The sequence below is a fragment of the Giraffa tippelskirchi genome, chromosome 12 (assembly GCF_054371585.1).
Source record: "Giraffa tippelskirchi isolate mGirTip1 chromosome 12, T2T-mGirTip1v1.2.pri, whole genome shotgun sequence".
Classification (NCBI taxonomy): domain Eukaryota; kingdom Metazoa; phylum Chordata; class Mammalia; order Artiodactyla; family Giraffidae; genus Giraffa; species Giraffa tippelskirchi.
Genome location: NC_137286.1, coordinates 53077933 through 53095191, shown reverse-complemented (window position 1 = coordinate 53095191; position 17259 = coordinate 53077933).

Here is a 17259-nt window from a genome sequence, read left to right as displayed (position 1 = left end):
AATTTAAACGAAATGAAAACTACCGTCCTTTGCACCACTAGTGGAAAAAGTCAGGCTCACTTTGCTAATTTTCCCCTGGCTGAAGAAGAAAGGCAAGGGCAGCGGGTACTTGGGCAGGTAAATCTTGCAGACTGCACATGGAGATCCATGGAGTCAGCATAGAGATACGGAGAAAGAAAAGAAGAGTTAGGAAGGATCTAGGAAGAGGAAAGTGACAGGAGAAGAGAAACCAAATGCAAGTGAAATTAACTAAACAGAATATTTATAATGTGGCCCTAAAGTTAGGCTGAGCAGGCAGAGTTTTCATCAGAACATTATTTATGAAATTATTTTATGACTTACATGCTTCCTCCCTAAACAGATGTTTCAAGAAGAAAATTGGAAGGCAAAGCCAGCACTGACAACACAACTTCCAAATAGTATGCTAGCGTGCCTAATCGAAAGAATAAATACAAAGGTGGAAATGAATACCTAATTTTAATAAGCCAATAGCCCGAGTCGGAAAACTACTCAAAGTTCCTTTCCAAAGTGGTGGAATGAAATATAAACCTTAAGTTAGCTATTCTAATGATAGAAACAAAGAAATGATTAAGGGGAGATTTTTTAAAATAGTCTAAACTTTGTTTTAATCATTGATTTAAGAGAGATTTATGCAAGGAGTTATTGAGGGAGAAAAGTGAGAAGCAGAGAGGAATTTAAAAAAAAAACACAGAGAACAATATATAATGTGGCATTTCTGATAAACTATGAGAAAATCTTTACTTAAATATAGAGAAAAATTATCAAAAATTGGTAGCATTTCAGGATAATTTACAATAATTTTACAATAAAATACAATATTATTTTGGAAAAACTAAACAAATGGAGTCCCACATATATGTATCTATGTGTCTATGTAACTGGCTCATCAGATATTTGTTTCTCTTTTCATCCACTTTTCAAAGGGTATCTTCATTATCTCTATATAGTTGCTCTTTTCCATGAGACCCAGTCTCTCCCCTCATCTGTGTATTTCCAGTACCCAGCTACAATCTCTGGCGAGAACTAGACATGAGATGGATGGCTGTTGCATAAGTGACAAGGAAACCAGATGGCATGGTTAGGGAAGGATGGATGGGCAGAAGCAGGAAAGCTCAGGGTTGAGGTCAAAGAACTCTGACCAGGGTGTTGGCTGTAAGCAGATGGAATCAGTCACGTGGGTCAGGATGGCTCTTTCCTGGGCTTGGATTCTATACCAAAGATGGGACCAGCTACATAAGTTTTGGAGCCCAGTGTGAAATGAAATGTCAAGACTCTTGTTTTAAAAGAATTAAGAAGAGCATCAAACCAAGCATGTGGGTCAGTTGCATTGTCCCACACTTGTGAAACTGACCCTGACTACAGGCAATCAAGCATTTTTGTTAGATGTGAAGCACAGGCAAGTTGATCAGATTTAAGAAGGTCTTTAAGAAATATCGGTGCAGGGACCTCCTTGTATGCGGTGGTTAAGACTTTGTCTTCCAATGCAGGGAGTGTGGGTTCAATTCTTGGTTGGGGAGCTAGGAGCCCACAGGCCTCGTGGCCAGAAAACTGAAACATGAAAGAGATGCAATATTATACCAAATTCAATAAAGGCTTTCTTAAAAGTGGTCTGCATCAAAAAAAAAAAAAAAATTTAAAAAAAAGATCAGTGCAGGTGTGTTGTAGACAGTTGTTCTCAGGAGGCCTGGGGAAGAAAACTGAACTACCATGAAAAATTAGGACAGCCTGAACAAACCTGCCAATAGCAGAAGGTTGGCGAGGTGCAGAAGGGTAAAGGAGTTAGGGGCCACTGTCCTGACTGCATTGAGGGTTGGGAAAGGGAGTTGAAGAAAAGTTCTTCCTGTTTCTTGTTTTCTTTTTGTTCCTGCCTCTGGCAACCAGGTAAATGATGCTACAAGCAGAGCAGCACACAAGGATGTCTAACATTCTCTTGAGAACAAGAGTAAAACATAGAAAGTGAGAACATGGATTTTTGCTGAAAAAGTACAGGTAGCATGCTAATGAACTCAGAGGAGACAGACAGCATTTCCTTCAAAGAACCTGGGAGGACTAGTAATTGGCCCATGGCAAAGGCAGTGGGTTCGTGTTGCATCTCAAAATATTGTTAATTTTTGTATGAAGAATGGCAGGGAAGAGAGTTCAAGCATACAGACAGGTGCCTGGGGAGGTTCAAGGTATGTAAACGGAACTGCTGGTGTTGTGGATCACAGCCTTCAGATGAGCCCTGTTTACAGGTGATGGGGGGGTGCCTAAGGAAACAAGGTGACTTTCCCAAGGCTACAGTAAAATAATGCTTAATTACAGAGACATCAATTTGCTGACAAAGGTCCATACAGTCAAAGCTATGGTTTTTCCAGTAGTCACGTATGGATGTGAGAGTTGGACCATAAAGAAGGCTAAACAACAAAAGAATTGATGGCTTTCCAACTGTGGTGTTAGAGAAGAGTCTTGAGAGTCCCTTGGATATCTAGGAGATCAAACCAGTCAATCCTAAAGGAAATCAACTCTGAGTATTCATTGGAAGGACTGATGCTCAAGCTGGAGCTCCAATACTTTGGCCATCTGATGCAAAGAGCTGACTCATTGGAAAAGACCCTGATGCTGGGGAAGATTGAAGACAAAAGGAAAGGGGGACAGCAGAGGATGAGATGGTTAGATAGTATCACCAACTCAGTGGATGTGAATTTGCACAAACTCCAAGAGATAGTGGAGGACAGAGGAGTCTGGCATGTGCAGTCCATGGGGTTGAAAAGAATCCAGCATGACTAAGCAACAACAACAGCAAACTAGAAAATAATGTCACCAAACTCCCTACCCAGAGTTTCACCCAATAGGCCAGTTTCTCCTCCAAACCCTCTGTTGTTTACATTAATTGAATTATCAACATGGCAAAATTCAATAGAAGGTGGGATGGATGCCAGGTATTAAGACCACCAAAGATCTGAATGTTAAACAATTAAATGGTTAGAAATGAGGTGGGCTCCAAGGTTAACTTATCCAGAGTAATAACATGCTTCTGGTGAAAACTGGCCTCCTGATTTTTTTGATTAAGGCAAATCACTGAGCCAAATTGAGCGCACAAGTGCTCACAAATCCACAGAAGGATTTTTTTCAGGTTATGCCTGAATGCCCAGTATTGTCATGAGAAAGTGCTTGTTGGAACATTTGTTTCTTTATTATTGATTAGCAGCTGTGGATGACAGAAACATAAGACTCAGAAGTTTCTGTCCCTTAGCCCCTTCAGTCTGTTCCGGTTTAAAATGATTACATAGCTATTTTATATAACAAGAGCCAGTCACATGGAAGAGACAAATGGTTTTATTTCTCAAACCAGCTTCATCAAGGATTACTCAAAGCAGAGCCTCATCCGTCTTTGCACCATTTCACTCTCATTATAGCTTGGAAATGGGAAGTCATTTTTCACAAGGCTGATCTCTGGTTAGCGATGGAACCGTTAACATTGGTGCATCCTACAAAACTGGACATTCATTCTCTACCCCTGCTGGCCTCAGCCACTGCGTGAGTTCCCATTCATCACAGCAACTCCTTGGGTAGTTTGGCCCCACTGTCCCAGAGGTCTGTGCCAGAGAATCCCAGACCTTGAACAGGAAATGGTCAGGGAGACCATTTCCAGAACCTTTCACAAGGAGCCACGAAACCACCGTTCTTGGGAGAACACCATGTAATAAATCATCCAAACAGTTTTATCATCTCCTGGAACACTTTTAAAAGTAGAAGGTTTTATTAATAATTACTTTGTCAATAGATATAAATCAAACCTAAATGAAATAGCCAGGGCATCTGTTCACTCCAATTCTTACCAATGGAATTTCAACCTTTCCTCCCCGGGACAAGCACCTGGCATCATAGATAGATATATATTCACCAAAGTTAGAAATAAAATATGTTAGTCAATTGACAACCGAATCATTTGTTAGCTTTTTTCCCTTCCATATATTTGAATCAATTGACTCTCAAAGATAGTCCTGGATGTTCAGAAAATGTTGAACTTTTTTTTCTTAACATCAAGGGCACTTAAATCACAGAATTAAAGATATCACTATCACAAATAAATTCGTTTTACTTTGGCTTACTCCATTTATCATGTCTGGAATTAAAAAATATTTATTGAATAAATAAATGAAGTGATAAATTTCATCAAAACTCATCTGGTTGCCTCTGATGTTCTCAAAATGTTGTGCTGAAGTATAAATTGGTAATGATAGTTATTATTAGAACTTCATTGTAGTAAACAAGAAAGAGACTGACCATCTCAGCACTTACTCCAAGCCGGGAAGTATTCAAGGACCTTTATATAAGCTATTTTAATCCTAAAAACAATCCCATTAGATAGATATTATAATTCTTATCTTATAATTGAGAAATAAAGGTTTAAGTTAGTGAAGTAATAGAGTAGTCACATGATGCTCCAAATCCATGACTTTATTTTATTTGATTTTAACTTTTTTAAATTTATTTATTTGGCTGCATTGGGTCTTAGCTTAGGTGCACAGGCTCTCTAGTTGTAGGACACAAGTTCAGTAGTTGTAGCTTAATTGCTCTGCAGCATCTGAGCTCTTAGTTCCTCTACCAGGGATCAAAACCACAGCCCCCACATTGAAAGGCAAATTCTTAAGGACTGGACCACAATGGAAGTCTCCAAACTCACGACTTTCTGATTTTACCACCCAACCATTTTTCTTTTCCATTATGGATAATTACAACTTTTAATGGATCATCTAAATGAAAATACTTAGCACTAACAGACACTTTTTAATACTACAAAATTGGTAAGGAAATTAAAGCTTTTTGAAAGAAAATATAAATTATGTATGTAAATACACAAAGCAAAAAAGAGCATGCTCAAGGTGATCAATTCAGTTCAGTTCAGTTGCTCAGTCATGTCTGATTGTGAACCCATGGACCGCAGCACGCCAGGTTTCCCTGTCCTTCACCAACTCCCGGAGCTTACTCAAACTCATGTCCATTGAGTCGGTGATACCATCCAACCATCTCATCCTCTGTTGTCCCTTTCTCCTCCTGCCTTCAATCTTTCCCAGCATCAGGGTCTTTTCAAATGAGCCAGTTCTTTGCATCAGGTGACAAAAGTATCGGAGTTTCAGCTTCAGCATCAGTACTTCTAATGACTATTCAGGACTGATTTCCTTTACGATGGACTGGTTGGATCTCCTTGCAGTCCAAGGGACTCTCAAGAGTCTTCTCCAACACCACAGTTCAAAAGCATCAATTCTTCAGCGCTCAGCTTTCTTTATAGTACAACTCTCACATTCATATATGGCTACTGGAAAAATCATAGCTTTGACTAGATGAACTTTTGTTGGCAAAGTAACATCTCTGCTTTTTAATATGCTGTCTAGGTTGGTCATAACTTTTCTTCCAAGGAGCAAGCGGCTTGTAATTTCATGGCTGCAGTCACCATCTGCAGTGATTTTGGAGCCCCCCCAAAAAAATCTGTCATTGTTTCCATTGTTTCCCCATCTATTTACCATGAAGTGATGGGACCAGATACCATAATCTTAGTTTTCTGAATGTTGAGTTTTAAGCCAACTTTTTCACTCTCCTCTTTCACTTTCATCAAGAGGCTCGTTAGTTCTTCTTCATTTTCTGCCATAAGGGTGGTGTCATTTGCATATCTGAAGTTATTGATATTTCTCCCGGCAATCTTGATTCCAGCTTGTGCTTCATCCAGCCCGGCATTTCGCATGATATACTCTGCATATAAGTTAAATAAGCAGGGTGACAAAATACAGCCTTGATGTACTCCTTTCTGATTTGGAACCAGTCTGTTGTTCAATGTCCAGTTCTAACTCTTGCTTTTTGACCTGCATACAGATTTCTCAGGAGGCAGATCAGGTTGTCTGGTATTCCCATCTCTTTAAGAATTTTCCATAGTTTGTTGTGATCCACATAGTTAAAGGCTTTGGCATAGTCAATAAAGCAGAAGTAGATGTTTTTCTGGAAGTCTCTTACTTTTTCAATGAGCCAACAGATTTTGGCAATTTGATGTCTGGTTCCTCTGCCTTCTCTAAATCCAGCTTGAACATCTGGAAGTTCACAGTTCACGTATTGCTGAAGCCTGGCTTGGAGAATTCTGAGCATTACTTGGCTAGCATGTGAGATGAGTGCAAGCATGTGAGATGAGTGCAATTGTGCAGTAGTTTGAACATTCTTTGGCATTGCCTTTCTTTGGGACGGGAATGAAAACTGACATTTTCCAGTCCTGTGGCCACTGCTGAGTTTTCCAAATTTGCTGATATATTGAGTGCAGCACTTTCACAGCATCATATTTTAGAATTTGAAATAGCTCAACTGGAATTGCATCACCTCCATTAGCTTTGTTTGTAGCGATGCTTCCTAAGGCCCACTTGACTTCACATTCCAGGATATCTGGCTCTAGGTAAGTGATCACACCATTGTGGTTATCTGGGTCATGAAGATCTTTTTTGTATAGTTCTTCTGTGTATTCTTGCCACCTCTTCTTAATATCTTCTGCTTCTGTTAAGTCCATACCATTTCTGTCCTTTATTGAGCCCATCTTTGCATGAAATATTCCTTGGCATCTCTAATTTTCTTGAAGAGATCTCTAGTCTTTCCCATTCTATTGTTTTCCTCTATTTCTTTGCATTGATCACTGAGGAAGTCTTTCTTATCTCTCCTTGCTATTCTTTGGAATTCTGCTTTCAAATGGGTATATTTTTCCTTTTCTCCTTTGCCTTTCTATTCTCTTCTTTTCGCAGCTGTTTGTAAGGCCTCCTCAGGCAACCATTTTGCCTTTTACATTTTTTTCCTTGGGGATCGTCTTCATCACTGCCTCCTGTACAATGTCATGAACCTTCGTCCATAGTTCATCAGGCACTCTATCAGATATAATCCCTTGAATCTATTTGTCACTTCCACTGTATAATCATAAGGCATTTGATTTAGGTCATACCTGAATAATGTAATGGTTTTCCCTACTTTCTTCAATTTAAGTCTGAATTTGGCAATAAGGAGTTCATGATCTGAACCACAGTCAGCTCCTAGTCTTGTTTTGCTGACCATATAGAGCTTCTCCATCTTTGGCTGCAAAGAATATAATCAATCTGATTTTGGTATTGACCATCTGTTAATGTCCATTTGTAGAGTCTTCTCTTGTGTTGTTGGAAGAGGGTGTTTGCTATGACCAGTGCGTTCTCTTGGCGAAACTCTGTAAGACTTTGCCCTGGCTCGTTCTGTACTCCAAGGCCAAATTTGCCTGTTACTCCAGGTATTTCTTGACTTCCTTCTTTTGCATTCCAGTCCTCTATAATGAAAAAGACATCTTTTTTGGGTATTAGGTCTAAAAGGTCTTGTAGGTCTTCATAGAACTGTTCAACATCAGCTTCTTCAGCATTATTAGTCAGAGCATAGATGTGGATTACTGTGATACTGAATGGCTTACCTTGGAAACAGAGATCATTCTGTCATTTTTGAGATTGCATCCAAGTACTGCATTTCAAACTCTGTGTTGACTATGATGGCTACTCCATTTCTTCTAAGTGATTCTTTCCCGTAGTAGTAGATATAATGGTCATCTGAGTTAAATTCGCCCATTCCAGTCCATATTAGTTTGCTGATTCCTAAAATGTCAATGTTCACTCTTGCCATCTCCTGTTTGATCACTTCCAATTTGCCTTGATTCATGGACCTAACATTCCAGGTTCCTATGCAATACTGCTCTTTACAGCATCCGACTTGACTTCCGTCACCAGTGACATCCACAACCGGGTGTTGTTTTGCTTTGGCTCTGTCTCTCCATTCTTTCTGGAGTTATTTCTCCACTGATCTCCAGTAGCATACTGGGCACCTACTGACCTGGGGAGTTCATCTTTCAGGGTCCTATCTTTTTGCCTTTTCATACTGTTCATGGGGTTCTCAAGGCAAGAATACTGAAGTGGTTTGCCATTCCCTTCTCCAGTAGACCACATTTTGTCAGAACTCTCCACCATGACCCGTCTGTCTTGGGTGGCCCTACACATCATGGCTCATAGTTTCATTGAGTTAGACAAGGCTGCAGTCCACGTGATCAGTTTGGTTAGTGTTCTGTGATTGTGGTTTTCATTCTATTATGATAGGCTTATTATGATAGACTCTTTAAAAGATACGTGTCTCTATATTATCAGTCATCTTCACTGAAAAGCATTGTTTAAGGGTGAGGTGTCAGATGCTTTGCTGAATCAAAAAGATCTATACATCCCTTGCTGCATCTTTCTGATACTGTCCTCCCCTAGGTATCAGATCAAAGAGAAAAAAATCACTGCCCAGGCTCAAGAGATCAGATAACAAGTGAATGATTGAGATGAGAGGCCCTTTTAGAGGAGACCCAAAATGAAAATGGTCTCAACAGTGTCCCTGTGGATTTCTACAAAATCTTTTCATAAAAGCAGCTGGAATTTCATCCTGACTTGCAAGCTTTCACTATGGGTTCCAAGTACTTCAATCTTTTTTTTTTTTTCTTCTTTTCTTCTTTCACTGCTTAGCGCCAAATATCAAGAGTCTTGAAAATACTGGAAAGATTGTTTGCTTTTCATTTTGTTCCTTTCTCAGATTCCTTTTTGCAAATGTCTTGTGGGCTCCACATTCCTTAGATATTGCTTGGCAGTTAGTTATTGAAAGGAGCGTATCCCTGTGACCATGCTTAGCCAGGAATGCCACTGGTTCATTGAGATTTAAGACCTGTTGCTGACTTGCAAGATCCCCTGAGCATCTCTGCCGTCTCCTTATGTTGCAGATGCAGGGAAGGGAGGCAGGAAACCAGCACTGTCAGAAGCAGCTGAGGATCTGATCTCATCATTCCTCCTATTGAAGCCTGTCCCTGGGGACTTCCCTGGCTGTCCAGTGGTTAAGACTTGTCTTCCAGTGGTGGGGATGAGGATTTGATCCCTGATGGGGAAGCTAAGATCTCACATGCCTCATGGCCAAAAAACCAGAACATAAAACAAACAATAGTGTAACAAATTCAATAGAGACTTTAATAATGGTCCACATTAAAAAAAAAAAAATCTTAAAAAAAAACCCCATCCCAAGGTTCCCGAAGTGTCCATCTGCCAAGGCCAGGGCTTTATCAGCAACACACATTGCTCATGAAGTCTATTAAGCACAATCCTAGGAAACCTGCTGGTACAAAGCAGCTGTCTTTCTACAGACCATGCAACAAATGGAAAAAGAGTGGGACTTCGAGCTCACAGCCCTGAACTTCAATTCTAGCTCTATCTTTTAGCAGTAATTACTATCATAATTCACTGGGAAGTTTATTTAACTTCATTGAGCTTCTTTCTTGTTTTTGAAAATAGACTTTATATATGACTGTAGAAAAACACTCAAAAAGGATATTGCTTTTAATAAAAAGAAAAAACCTAATTGCAGACATTTCTATTTTGTGTGGCTGGCAGAACAGCTTTCTGAGATGCTTAGAAAAATGCTTCAGTTTGGTCTTCATAGGTCATGTGGAGTTAATAGGTATGATATCACTTGAGCAGAGCCTAAATGGATGTAGTATTTGGAAGAAGCAGATTTCTATGCCCCAAAATATATGAGGAATGCTAAGATTCTATTCTAAGATTCCCCTGGAGGAGGAAATGGCAACCCACTCCAGTATTCTTTCTTGGATAATTCCATGGACAGAGGAGCCTGGCTGGCTACAGTCCATGGGATCCCAAAGAGTCGGACATAACTGAGCACACACACACACAAGATTCTACAGATAACCCTAGATCAGGGAGAAGGGTTTCACAAACAGAGAGAAAACAGAGATAGAGAGTGATCAGTGAGGAGAACTCCAAAGTCATGTGGGAGGCTGGGGCAGGCTTCCCACTACAGAAGCTTAAGCACATGCATCCTGCACAAGGAGAGCCAGCAAGGAGAGGTGAAGCCTTCGGGGCTGGTATTCTATGCAAGTCAAGCCAGTCTTACCCCCAGGGTTAAAGTATATTTTCCTTTAGGCAAAGGCACTAAAGGTTGCCAAAGCACTGGACAGAGACCAACAAAGAGACACAGCCCAAATGACGCTTCCCTTGCAAATCAAATGTTAAGTTTGAAGGTATTTCTTGCCCTGTACTTCCCTCCTCACACACAACATGCCTCTAGTATGCCTCATCCTTCCAGTAAATCATTTGTTATCAGTGGGGTTGTGGGAGTTATGAGAAGGTGGATGATAACTGGGTTTTCCTGATGGCCCAGCAGTAAAGAATCTGCCTGCCAATGCAGGAGATGTGGGTTTGATCTCTGGGTCAGGACAATCCCTTGGAGGAGGAAATAACAACACACCCTGGCATTCTTGCCTGGGAAATCCCATGGACAGAGGAGCCTGGTGGCCTACAGTCCATGGAGCCACGAAGAGTCTGACACAACTGAGCACACACACACACAGATTATATATAGAAAGGATATACAACAAGGTCCTACTGTATAGCGCAGGGAGCTCCATTCAATACCATATGATAAGTCATAATGGGAAAGAACTTTAAAAGCAAATGTCTGTGTATGTATCACTGAACCACTTTGCTGTATAGTAGAAATTAACACAACATTGTAAACCAATGATATTTCAATTTTTAAACAAAAAAATTAATAAAATAAAATCATGGTCATTTTATAAAACTTCCAGAAAAAAATCTGTATTTTAGGTAAAGCTATTAAGAAATTTGGAATAACTAGCAGTCACGTGACTCCTTACAATTTGCAATGAGCTTTTGCACTCTTTTTCATCTTACCCAACCTTATTTAATTCTTATCACAAACCCAGTGGTGTCAGAAACACTGTTAATGGGGCTCAAACATAGGTCCTTGCAGTAGCTTTATTCCACTACAGTTGAGGTGGCATCATTGACCAGATATGCCCACTTCTCCATTAACCTCTCAATTTAGTGGGAAAATTGAAATAATGGTACAAAATTAGAAAGAAAAAAAACAATGGGAAGCAAGAGGCTACACACTTGAAATTTGTCCATTTGCCTTCACAGTCACACTTGTAGCCTGCTCGCCCTTCTGTCTCCTTCCATCTCTCTTGCCCCTGTGGGTCTGGCAACCCTGGGGCAGTCAACAAAGGGGAGTGTGCTTGGCCCTATGTTCCTGATGTGAAATAGCAAGGACACGATTCTGAGAAAATGTTCCTCCTTGTAAAATACCCTAGGGAAATAAACCAGAGCTCCACTGTTTTCAGCAAAAGGCTTAATTTCCAAGTCTTTTCTGTGTTCTAAATCTGTGAATTCACAGTCATCGTGGGAAATCCAGTGGTTCCATGGGCATCCACATCAATCAATACAGGCCTGAGCTCTTCATTGCTAAATCTGCATGAAGTAGGAGATTCTATTCCATTCTCAGAGCCCTTCAGATCAGTTGGCATAAGAAGACAAGCTACTCAACATTTCATGTCTGTGCAAAAACCAAAGAATTCTAATAGATAACAGAAGGGAAGCCACAAGGTTTTCACATGTCATCTCACTTGGCTGAACTGCTAAAAAGAAATTGCAAAATGCAAGTGCCTTATGCCACTTCAGGAGACAATAGTCATTGTCTGAACCAACTATTTCTTCAGCTAAGGGAACATGAGCAGTGTGCAGCTATGGACTTCTTCCTGACCGTGGCCCATTAGTTTCAGCATGCTTGACCTCGCTTTGCCTTTCCATCTAAGACAGGAAAGCTCCAAGGAAAAAGCTGATGGGCAGGTTACAGGGCATTACTTGCTAGAGTCATTCCATCCTCCACTTGAATAGCCAAAGAAATCCCCTTGTGGCTCAGGGCTTCCCCTGTGGCTCAGCTGGTAAAGAATCAGCCTGCAATGTGGGAGACCTGGGTTCAATCCCTGGTTTGGGAAGATATCCTGGAGAAGGGAACGGCTACCCACTCCAATATTCTGGCCTAGAGAATTCCATGAACTGTACAGTCCATGGAATCACAAAGACTTGGACACAACTGAGCGACTTTCACTTTCACTAATCTCATCTGAATGGATTTGAAAATTATAGGATTCATGGGTGATATGGTAATGAACACAGCTTGATAAACACAAAAATATTCCCAAATCAAGTTTTCTTTGAGAAGTGCTTTCTACATATGAATTCATCAAAGGGTAAATAAATGGTAATCTGGATAATATGCTTCCATTTTAAGCAAAGCAAATGATCATATGACTATTGAAAATAATCATTCTACGATGAACATTGGGGTACATGTGTCTCTTTCAATTTTGGTTTCCTCAGTGTGTATGCCCAGCAGTGGGATTGCTGGGTCATATGGCAGTTCTATTTCCAGTTTTTTAAGGACTATCCACACTGCTCTCCATAGTGACTGTACTAGTTTGCATTCCCACGAACAATGTAAGAGGGTTCCTTTTTCTCCACACCCTCTCCAGCATTTATTGTTTGTAGACTTTTGGATAACAGCCATTCTGACTGGCGTGAGATGGTACCTCATTATGGTTTTGATTTGCATTTCTCTGATAATGAGTGATGTTGAGCATCTTTTCATGTGTTTGTTAGCCATCTGTATGTCTTCTTTGGAGAAATGTCTGTTTAGTTCTTTGGCCCATTTTCTAATTGGGTTGTTTATTTTTTTCTGGAATTGAGCTGCCTGAGCTGCTTGTATATTTTTGAGATTAACCCACACCTCTGTCTCCTCTGCTGGGACTCAGGGGATTCGTTTACCATGATCTATGTTACCATAGATTTTTATTTACAACTTATTATCTTATAATTTATTACTTTATAAAAAGTTATGATTTATTTCACTATAGCTATGGTTTCTCCCATAGTCATGTGAGAGTTGGACCATAAAGAAGGCTGAGCACTGAAGAACTGATACTTTCAAACTGTGGTGATAGAGAAGACTCTTGAGAGTCCCTTGGACTGCAAGGAGAGCAAACCAGTCAATCCTAAAGGAAATCAATCCTGAATATTCATTGGAAGGACTGATGCTGAAGTTGGAGCTCCAATACTTTGGCCACCTGATACAAAGAGCCGACTCATTGGAAAAGACCCTGATGCTGGGAAAGATTGAAGGCAAAAAGAGTAGGGGGTGGCAGAGGATGAGACGGTTAGATAGCATCGCTGACTCAATGGACATGAATCTGAGCAAATTCCAGGAGATAGTGAAAGACAGAAGTGCCTGGCATGCTGCAGTCCATGGGCTCACAAAGAGTCAGGCTTAGCGATGAAAAAACAATAGATTATTAATTGCCCACTGAGCTTATTTGGGAAAAATACCTCTGGGCCATAATTTCTGTTGATAAATCATCATTGTCATCATCCCCACCACCATCACCATCATCCTCACCACCATCACCATCATCCCCATCACCATCATCCCCATGTGTTGCATGGCATTCAGCATTTACCATGCATCATCATCTCAGCTAATGCACATTATGCTTTTTGAAAAGTTAATTCTACGGCATAAAATACAGCTGAACTGGCTCACAAATCCATGCTAATCAAGAAAAAGCTGTCTGAAAGGCTAAGCTGAGGAGTACTAGAGACCTTCAAATTAACACACAGCCTCTGTTTCCTATCCAAAGCCCCAGTTCATACTGAGATCATGTTTGTTCTTCCCTTGCATGAAAATTCATTTAATTCAGCTTCAGTTTATTCATCCCTTCTACCACTTACCTTAAATACAAAATTAGTCATCTATAATATTTCCCTGGATGGTCAAAGAATCTACCTGCAGTGCAGGAGCCTCAGGAGACTCGAGTTCAATCTTGGGTTGGGAAGATCCTGTAGAGGAGGAGGAAATTGCAACCCACTCCAGTTTTCTTGCCTGGAGAATCCTATGGACAGAGGAGCCTGGTGAGCTACAGTCCATGGGGTCGCAAAGAGCCAGACATGACTGAAGCAACTGAGCACACAAGCATGGATGGTTATAGAGATACATAATGCTTTGTTGGTGGTGTCAGTATGTACAGGCTTATTGCAACCCTGCCCATGGAGATAAAATTGCTGTGCATCCATTTTCCCGGAATGGAGCCCCACAGAGAACAGTTTGTAACAGCATTTGCACCCAGGACTTCTTCACAGGGCTCCACATTTCCATTTCATAAACATCCATTCCCAGGAAAGCAAAATAGGAATTTCTCAAGGACGACAAAGCAGCTGCAATAGGGTAATTTGCCAGCAAAGATATTGCAAGTGTGCCAAACCTTTAATATTGGAGGCAGAGTTCAGTCTGTTTAGAGCAGGAGAGCCAATGTCATCTTCCAGTTTCACCTGGTGTTTTCTCCAAGGCAGGAAGAAAGTGAAAAATAGTGAGGGGTGTTCACAGCCTCTATCTGTGCCGTGAAATTTTCTCTAACTGTAATGGAGGGAAAAGTTGGGAGGTTATTCAAATACAAAGAGAATTCAGGGATGGCTTTTATGGCCCCATGAGTTCTGCATCCTTTGGCATGATGATTTGGAGCGACAAATGGCCTCAGAACTTGCATCTCCAACCATTCAAGTCTCAACTGGAAAGGAGACTCGAGCTCCAATGCCCTGAGGCAAAGAAATGCAGCACTCCTTGTGGCTTCCAGCCTAAGTCTTTCTAAAAACCAGAGGGCTGCATAGATACTCCAGAGACCCAGATGGTGGACCATGCCACAGCTGTCTGCTGGCATTGTCCTCAGGCCATGTCCAGGGAGAGACAGATGCCACACCTTTACTAAAGCTGGGCTCATCCTCACTGTGCAGCTAAGAACAGTATGATCAAGTAGAAATGATAAGATCACTTAATTATAATGCCAGCCAACCTGTTGACAGGCTGGAATATTTTTCCTTTTGTGAAATTGTTTCAAAGACTGATTTAGACCTCACAGAGTGTCAAGAATCAGCTCATTCATGAATGTGGATACAAACAAAATGCAGGCACAAAATATAGCAGAGTCCATGCTTTAACGCCGTACATTCATTCATCCATCCACTGAGCACGCCTTTATTGAAAGCCTGCAGTGGCCAAGTGTGGGTCTTAGAATTGAATGCCCAAAGATGACCATATCAGGCTTCACACATTCAAGAAGTTCAAAACTACAGATAATTCAGCGAAACCATTAATAGACAGGGAGGTGAGTGCTTTAAAGGTAGCTAAAGGCATAGAATGGATGTGGTATGGGCAGAGCCTGGGTGGAGGCAGGGAGGCCCAGAGAGGCGAAGCTTCCTTGAAGTCATGACACTTGAGCTGAGCCTTGAAAGACGAGCAGGAGCTGTCCAGGCAGATGGGGGCAATTCTCCGTCCACAGAATAAGTGGTTCAGAAGATCCTCTTACAGGATCACCAGAGGGAGCTGGAGCTGGGGAATGTTGAGCCAAATAGCTCACACACAAATCAGTGAGAATCCCCAGGAAAAACCAACCTCCCAAAGCTGCTCTGTAGAGCTCTTAGTAAATGCCGCATCACACACACTCAGACATGTTTCCGTCTTCCTAGAAAGCACAGAGAACACTGTGGGGAAAATGAGGTGAGATTATAGTCTGGTCTTTGGTCTGTTGATCCCAAGCCTGAGGGAGTACAGCTGCATAATTTGTGTTAGATTTTCCTGGGAAACAGAATCACCTAAGGACTGTGAAATCTTGCTTTGCATTGCCTTCCAGGGGATTAAGTGCCATCCTGTTTACAAGGCATCAATCCCTCCAGTCCCACACCTTGCATCTGTTGTTCCACTAGTGACCCTGTGCCAGCCACAGTCCTAAGGAGACACAGATCTGCTTTAGATTTACAGTGGTTGATAGGACATGCAGCAGCAAACTGGGGCACAGAGTACAGAAACCCAGAAATGCAAGGGAATCCAAGCCTGTCCTTCAACAGCATTAATTAGTTATCAAGACTATTACTAATAGTGACCATACCACATGAATACGTATTATTTTTTTAGGACCTGTCTATCTTCCCTGCTTTTGCACCCAACTAAACACTTCCCACCCATCAAGAGCCAACTCCTTAAAAAACAAATTAATTAAAAAAAAAAAAAAGAGCCAACTCAAGTCCTCCACGTCCCTTTGATTCTCTTTTCCTCTAAATTCTTGCAACAAAGAAAGCGTGCCGTGCTGTGTACAACTTAGCTCTAGGTTATGTTCTTTTATTGTTGTTTCTTATAAAGTGTTATCTTGACCTCCCAAGTAGATCTTAAGTCCTCTGAGAAAAAACTATACCTTGTAAAGCATCAGCATCCTTGACACTATTATCCAGCATTCTTCACACTATTAGGTGTTATTCCTCTTCCCTAATAGCTAATACTCTATTTCTGTCTACCTATTGGATGTCCCCAGGTAGAGATTCTACTGGAACCAAAACCTCAACAAGTCTAAAACTGAGATCATCTTTCTACCAAAATAAAGTCCTGTTGTTGACTGCCTCTAATTCTCTGAAGCTCTGACTTTTCCTTGTGTTAACCTGCCCTCTCCCTTCCTATCTCTTACATTCATTCTCTCCTTTGATGATTAATGCCACTGCCCTGGTTCTGACCTCTATCATTTCTCAGCAGGACAACTGTAGAACCTCCTATCTGATTGTCTTTTAACCTTTCCCTTCCAAATCCTGTCACCCCTACAAGTCAGTCACATTAAACTCCTCTTTGGACTTCCCTGGTGGCACAGATGGTAAAGAATCTGCCTGCAATGCAGAAGACCTGGGTTCAATCCCTGGGTTGGGAAGATACTCTGGGAGAGAAAGGAATGGCTACCCATCCCATTATTCTTGCCTGGAGAATTCCGTGGACAGAGGAACCTAGAGGGCTACAGTCCATGGGGTCGCAAAGAGTCAGACACATCTGAAGCAACGTAGCACACACACACGTCACATGAGTGATATCCTTCCTCGGCTTCTCACTGTTCACGTCGTAAAGCACATACATGTCTTTAGCTACTGTTCTAAACCCTCTACATTCTGACACTCACCTTCCTCCTACCTACTTCTCATATCTTTATTCTAGCAAAGCTATTTCTGCTTCTTAGACCTCTCTCGTGCCTCTCTAGCTCCACACCTTAACTGAAGCCATCATTTTTACATTAAATATTTTTTCCAACTAACATATCATAATTTGGCTCTGCCTCCAAGATACATGTAATGTGCTGTGAACTCTTCATAAATAAACCCATCAAGAATTAGGTATTATGTTCTTTGCTGAGGGCATTTTTTATTTAAGTAGTTTTAAAATACATCTATTGGAGAAGGCAATGGCACCCCACTCCAGTATTCTTGCCTGGAAAATCCCATGGATGGAGGAGCCTGGTGGGCT